This window comes from Rattus norvegicus, chromosome 17 (assembly GCF_021556685.1).
Source record: "Rattus norvegicus strain SHRSP/BbbUtx chromosome 17, alternate assembly SHRSP_T2T, whole genome shotgun sequence".
Taxonomy (NCBI): Eukaryota; Metazoa; Chordata; class Mammalia; order Rodentia; family Muridae; genus Rattus; species Rattus norvegicus.
The window spans coordinates 70,703,761-70,711,562 of NC_141550.1; the positions used below are offsets into that span (position 1 = coordinate 70,703,761).

The 7,802-nt window shown below is 42.2% G+C and overlaps 1 pseudogene; it reads left to right on the top strand.

The window, feature by feature from the left end:
• The first annotated feature begins 1,816 nt into the window (after positions 1-1,816).
• Positions 1,817-3,376, top strand: Zzz3-ps1 (zinc finger, ZZ-type containing 3, pseudogene 1; annotated as a pseudogene).
• The last annotated feature ends 4,426 nt before the right edge of the window (positions 3,377-7,802 follow it).

Below are 7,802 nucleotides of genomic sequence, written 5' to 3' on the forward strand. Positions count from 1 at the left end.
TAATAATAACAATATAACGTATAGTAAAACTTAACAAAATAAAACAAAACCAAATACGTTGGAGTAAGACAAAACAAATGAACAGAAGGAAACGAGCCCAAGCAAAGGCTCACGAAACATGTATATATAAATATATATATATATTTATATTCTTCATATACATATGAAAAGACTTACTTATTTGCACACTCAGAAATCCCCTAAAAACAGAAACCAGAAGCCATAATACATACACAAGGAATCGGTGAGATAAAACAAGAGAAAATAAAAATAAAGTTAAAGATAAAATTCAAAAAACAAAACAAAACTCTGACCTGACCTTATGAGACAAAGAACACCCAAAGATGACGTAGAATCTGTATTCAATCATCCAGGTACTTCTGGGCATGCAGCCTACCTTTAAGAGTAGTTTATGCTTTTAAGAGTAGTGAGACTCCTTGGAGAAAACTAAAATCTTCATTTGCAAGTGCAAGTCATCAACTGGATATAGCTTCTGGTTTAGGGCTGAGGGCATGTGTCCATTTTTGCTCTCAGCTCTAGGACCCCATCTGGTGCAGACCCATACAGGCCCCGTCGCATGCTGCCTCGGTCTCTGTGGATTCACGTTCTGGCCATGTTGGGTTAGGAAGGCCTTGCCTCTTTGGTGTCTTCTATCCTCTCAGGCTCTTCTCATTTTCCCCTTCACTCTTGCAGGGTTTCCTGAGACTGAAGGGGTCTTGATGGAGACATCCTATTTAGAGTCAAGTGTTCCAAGTTCTTTGACTCTCTGCATATTGTCTGGTTGCCTCTGTATCTATTCCACGTGATGCAGGAGGAGGCTTCTCTGATGCTAGCTGAGCAAGGTACTGATCTATGAGTCTAGCACAATCTCCTTAGGAGTCATTTTATTGCTCTGTTTTTCAATGGTTGTATTTGGATTTCTCCAAGGTCTCTGGGTTCTCTAGTTCCAGGTTTGTGCTTACTCCAGCAGTGCGCGGTGTGGGTTCCACTTTGTGTAGTGGACCTTTAGTCAAATCAGACATTGGTTGGTCACTCCCGTGAGCCTTTCGCCACTATTGCACTGGCAACTCTTACAGGCAGGATGCCATTGCAGATTGAAGGTTTGTAGCTGGTTTGGTGTTTAGGTCTCTCCTTTGGTAGCAGGCAGAGTATCTTATGGTATGAAGAAGACTGGCTTGTAGGGGGTGAAGGCTCTGCGTAGGCACCAGCTCAACTTCTCCATGTTCAACAAGTTGAGTACGTATTGTTGTCAGCAGAAGTACTTGCTGTCAGTTTGTGTTTCTGAGTAGCTTTGCAGATGGTACATAAAAGTAACGTTCAAGATATGAAAGTCTTATCAGGGCTTCCTGCAGCAGAGGGCACTGGAGCCAGCATGACCACACTGGTGGTGCCTCCCCAAGTAGCCTGCGGTGGCCAGCCCCGGATGAGAGACAAGATCTCATGGAGCTCAGGCTACTAGCTATGGATCAGGATGACCTTGAACTTCTTATCCTCCTCCCATCTTTACCTCTCAAGTGCTAAGATTACAGAGAGCAAGTTGTGCCAGTCCAGCCATGTAAACAATTCCCGAAGTCTAAGGGTAACTGTGATAACATGTAAATACAGATGCTTGGAAATTAAGTACTAGGTGAAACATTTCAAAAGAGAGGCATTTAAGGGGTTTTAGTATTCTTCGAGGCTGAAGCTGAGAGTCTGAAAGCCCGAAGCTTAAACTCTACTGTAGATCACAGCTCCTCCATCTTCTTCAGGATCTAAGGAAAAGAAATAATATTTCCTCAATGATAGATCTTTGGTTGTACAGTCTCCCAATGATCGTATGGTAGGGACTTGCCATAGTATGGCTGCTTCCCGATGTACTCGTGTTACAAGATCAACAGTGGGGTTAAATGGCTTGGATGAGTCTTTTTATGGCTGTACTTTAAGGAATTGTAGCATTGCTCACTCAAAAGAAATCTCTTCTCATTCTCAAGTACCATCAAGATCACCAAAAGAAGAGACCAGAGTCTGTGCCAATTCTGAAAGGAAATAATAACGGAAGAACTTCTGATGTAAAACAGCAGAGTGCTCGAGAATGGGTAAGCCCTAGGAAAAGAATGACCTAGAAAAGCAGGCCTTAGAGAGTTGTGAGGGAAGGCAGCCAGAGCCAGCACTGCCAGTCTTAAAGAACATTAAACATGGTCTTAGAGCTGAAGCCACAGACGGTTCAGAAGATTTGCCTGTAAAATCAGACAAGGAGCCATTAGAACTCAGAAGGACAGTAGTGGACCATGATACAGACTTTCAAGGGGCTAAACGAGCTTGTCGACGTCTTATATTGGATAATTGTGAGAAAGGGGGAGTTAGAAAGGTGGATGTAAGTGAGGAAGGACCACTTAATGCTGCAGTATTAGAAGAGATTACAGGTTATCTGACTGTCAATGGTGTTGACGACAGTGACTCAGCTGTTATAACTGTGATGACTGTCAGCCTGATGGGAACATTCAACAAAATAGCCCTGACTCCTGTGTGCCGAAGGGAGAATCAGTAGCTGGAGATGGGGATTCAGAAACCCAGACTTCAGTGTTCTGTGGTGGTAGGAAGGAGGACTTGTATAGACCATTTAGTGTGCCTTGCAGAAAGTCAGATGTGCAGGTCAAGTTGGAGGACCACAAACTAGTAACCGCCTGCCTGCCTGTGGAACATTGGAATCAGCTGACTGCCGAGTCAGCTTCAGGCCCCGGTTCTGAAATTAAGTCATCCTTTAGTGATTCTGAGGAAGAAGTAGATGGGGTGGGAGGTAGCAATGCTTTAAAGAGCAGTGTAATGAGAACAGCAGTGACTCTCTGGACACGGGGTCTGAATGCTTGCCAGTCTCTGGAGAACCTATGCTAGACTGTGTTTCAGCTCAAATGACATCTTTATCAGAACCTCAAGAACACCGATACACCCTGAGGACTTCACCTCGAGGGGCGGCCCTAACCAGAGGTAGTCCCACTAAAAACACATCTCCTTACAGAGAAAAACAGACAATTTGAGGAGAATAGTCTCAGTCCTAATGAAACAAACACAGCCGTTAGTGATAACGTGAGTCTCCCACAAACCCTGTTGAGATCTCTCAAGATGAAAAGGTTCTGTGTTGTGACTCTGAAAACTATGGAAGTGAAGGACTAAGTAAGCCCCCTTCAGAGGCCAGAATGAATATTGGACATTTGCCAAAGAGAGTGCCAGTCAGCACACTGCCGAAGGGGAAGACGACGACCCTGATGTTTATTACTTCAAATCAGATCATGTGTCAAGAAACACAACAAGGAGAATGTGTAAATATGGTAACCGTGAGTTCTGCTTGGCTTATCACTCCCCAGGGTTTCAGGATTCGTTAATAAATGTCTGCACTTAATGCTTTTATGACAGATGAAGTTAATACTTTAGCAGTAACTTTAGGTTTAACATCCATTTTTAACTCAAACTAAGAGCCTTGATGTTTTGACATTGACCTTCATTACTTGTCTTTGGAAGTTCAAGTTTTCTAGTATTCCACGTGTCTAAATAAGAAAGGACTACGAAAGCATGGGTCACGGTGTGTCAGAAAAGACCAGTGTAAAGTGTTAACACGAGTGCTCTCAATGCTGCGTCCATCCACCTCACTATGGCTTACACTTGTAGAGATTTGTAACATCTGCCTTTCCTATCTGGGGGAAATAAATAACGAGCATGGAGCTGTCGTCCAGGTGCTGGGAATCTAGCAGGCCAGAAATTATTTACACTTCATTCCCCATTAAAATGTTTGATCTAAGAATGTGCTTGATCCCTCATCTTTACAGCTTAGAGAAATAGTGCTGTTAACTTGGTGATAGTAATATTTGACATAACCCTAGTTAGTACTATTGTTTCCCAAGTCCTTAATACAAAAGGTCTTTTGGCAAGTAATTTTGTGTCCAAAACTGTCCATAATTTTGCTCACTTACTTCAAAGTATTCTGGAGAGTAACACAAATTAATCAGAGTTAACTGTCTAAATAATTTATGAAGGAACTATAAAGTGTTCATAAAGACTTAAAAAAAAGTCTTATCACTCCCCCTGCTCCCCCCCCCCTTTTTTGAGGTAGGGTTTCTCTGTGTAGCCCAGGCTATCCTGGACTGGAACTCACTCTTTACTCTTTAGACTAGACTGGTCTCGAACTCAATTCTGCTCAACTCTGCTTTCAAAGTTCTGGGTTTAAAGGTGTATGCTACTATGCCTGGTCTCACCTTCTCTTCTTAGTGCAGTCAATAAAGTAAGGACACCTGAAAATTTACCAAGGCATTTGATTGCAGCTGGAGTGTAACAAAATTTCACTGCCAGGAAGCATTCACTTTCTAGCTTCTTTAGGCCTTGGTGAATTTTTTTCAAACGTCATTCACTGTTGTTTGGCTTTCTTTGTCTACCTTCAAGGTCTATGTGCCTGTGTGGGTTTGTGGTACAGACTTCTCTGACTCTCAACATCTTGTGCATGTTAATCTGAGAGAGTCTTTGTTAAAGATTAATCAATCAACTTATAATACATTTTTTATCATCTACGTATAATCTTTCTTTAATCATCTATCCTACTATCATCCATCCATCCATCCATCCATCCATCCATCCATCCACCCACTCATTCATTCATTCAACTGGTGAGATGAAGTTAGTTCAAGGTGGGATAGCTATATATTCTCTCTCTCTCTCTCTCTCTCTCTCTTTCTCTATCTCTCACTCTCTCTCATTTATTATGTGTCTATTAGCTGTTGCATGTATTTTAATATAGGCTTTATGGTCAAGATCTCAACTAAACATGTTTGAGAAACTGCATTGGCCTTCTGGTTGTGAAAATATTTGTGTAAATTTTTTCAGTAGGCAAAGGACATTTTCTCTGTACTATTTGTCTTTCTGGTTGCTGTGACGAGACTCCTGAAGAAAAAAAGCTTAAGGAATAGAGTTCATTTAGGTTCATAGCTGAAGTAATCTATCATGGCAGAAAAGACCTGGTGTCCATCGACATGATGGCTGGCTTGATTTAGGCTGTGTCAGCAGCAGAAACAATGGTCACCTTGCGCCCACAGCCAGGAAGCAGAGAGAGAAGAAAGACTGCTCTTCCTTTGTTTCCTCCTTTTCATTCGGTGTAGGGCCACAAGCCTATGGGATGGGGCCACCGACCTTCTGACTAGTTCCTAGAGGTGTGTCAACTGGATGATTCTGAATACAGTCAAGTTGACAATGAAACTTAACCACCACAAACTCACACAATACACTACAAAGATGTAATGTATATTTTAATTAAGTGAACTATTTTCATGTAAAAATGCCCAAACTGTACAGTTTAAAACCTGAAGCATATTTGACTGAATAAACAAAAACAGCTGTCTGTGACCAAACTTCAATTCATGGAACTCAATGTGTATACACATCTTTCTCAATGCACAGCATGCTATGGAAATGATAATTGAACTCAATTCACCTAGGATTATTATTCTAATTCTGTTTTCTTTGGCTTCCATCTGTTTAAAACGAAAACCAAAACAGATGCTTTATTGAATGGCAGTGGGGAACTGGAGGGGATTCATATATTATACTCCTGATGCTGTTTATATAGAAGAAATATACAGGGGGCTGGAGTGGTCAGATTGAAAACATAATTCAGTTGAAGACTTTGAGCTGTGAGAATCATAGGCAGTTTCACACCTTGAACAGCATCTCGGCATTGAATTACAGCTTCACCTGCTCGTTGAATTGTATGCATTGTCTTTCTCAACACAGAAAGGTATGTCTGTAGATTTAGAAAAAAACCAAGACTTCCCAGCCTAAAGCTAGAAAATTTACCTCCCTGTCACCACTAAGGAAAATTATTATAGTCAACAAACAAACTGTCACAGAGATTTAAGTGGGAATGAAGGTGAAATGGCTTTATCATTTTGCATTGCGCTGGCGGGGGTGGGGGGAGGTCATGAAGTCCATCCCACTCATCCTCTTGTCTTGGAATTATGAAAACAATAAATTATTCAAATACATTAATTCAGAATTCAATCACATTAGGGCCCATTCAATCAGTCTTTCATTAATAACGGTACATTAAATGAAATGCAAATTCTAAGAAGAATTGTTAATCACGAAGCCACAAACCTCTCCGAAAGGAGCATCCAGGAACATGGCTAATTAATTCTGGTTCATTCAGTCTGTTAACTGAGGATTGCTTCAGATGTCTATCAAGTGTCAGTCACAGGAATGAATGTTCTGGGCGTTTATTAAAGACTTGAACATTTCTACCTCAGAAGATTGAGCACATAGTGCTTGTCTATGTAAAGAGCCACACTTCCATTTAAGTCATCAGAAAGGCCTAGAGATGTACCTGAAGAGAGCGAAGAAAATGGAAGAGTAGGAAAGTGTAGCCCAGTGGTTAGAGAAAGACAGTCGAATTCCATCAGCAGCCTGTCATCCCAAAGTAACTGACCTTGACCCCAGGGAGATGCTCATGAACCTTCTCCTTCTTGCCTTCTCTTTCTTCCCCTTCTGTGTGTGTGTGTGTGTGTGTGTGTGTGTGTGTGTGTGTGTGTGTGTGTATGTGTATGTATATGTGGGAGTTTCAGGATGCTGTGCACCTTGTATTTCCAGAATAGGCTCTCTCAGTATCTCTCGGTAGCCTAGAACTTGCATACTGGGATACAGTCAGTGACTAGCAAGCCCCAGGGCTCTGTCTTTGTTTCCCCAGCAGTGACAACCACATGCCACCATGCTCAGTTATTTACGTGGGTTCTGAGAACTGAAGTATCCAAGCTTTCAAGGCAAACCCTTCACTGCTTGGCTTATCTCCCCAGACCACTCTATCTTCTTGGCAATGCTTCCTTGGCAGCTTCTGCTCTAAGAAGATGAGCCACAGTGCAGTGGTCCCTTCCAGAGAGGCAGTGCGTATTCTAGGCTTTGGCGCCTACTGGAGTAATACAAGCTAACAATACACAGAAAAGGAAGGCTCACTTCAGCTTACAAGAGGGTTTTCTGCAGGCACATAGAAGTCGTTCTCTAAGAAGCATGAGATGCATAGATGACACAACTAGGCAGGAAATAGGAGCAAGAATAGCTTGGAAAGCACAGCGGTGCAATGAAAGGCAGAGGTGACAGGGACGCAGAAGTGACAGGGAGGCAGAGGTGACAGGGAAGCAGAGGTTTTTAAAAGTTCTTGGGTTGAGTGGAAGCCATTGAGCCTGGTGATGCACCCACCAGTCTGAGCACTTGAATTCTTGGAAGTAAAATGGTCTAAAATGTGACATACACACACACACACACACACACACACACACACACACACACACACACACACACACACCCTCACACACACACACACTACAGAGAGAGAGATAGACAGAGAGCCACACAGAGACAGAGAGAGACGCCATATGGGCTTCTGTGTGACTTTATAAAACTGCTTTTAAAGAATAGTCTAAGGAAGAAGAAAAAACTCACATTCTAGTACACCATGTTTGTAAGATGAATTCCCAAGCTTTGGAGATGGCTCCGTTCATATTATGTTTGCTTGGCCATCATGAGGACCTGAATTTAATTCCAAAAACCCATGTAAAAAAAGTTGTGTATGACGGTGTATGCTTATACTGCCAGCTGGAGAGGTAGAGATAGACAGATTACTGGGGTGCACTAGCCAGCCAGCCTAACTTACTTGGTGAATTCTAGGCTTCTAAGAGTCTCTATCAAAATCAAAATACTGTAGACAGTACCTGAGTAAGAACACCAGGGCCAGTCCTCTATCCTCCTCAAACACGTAGACCTGTACACACACAGACATGCCCAGACACGCAAAT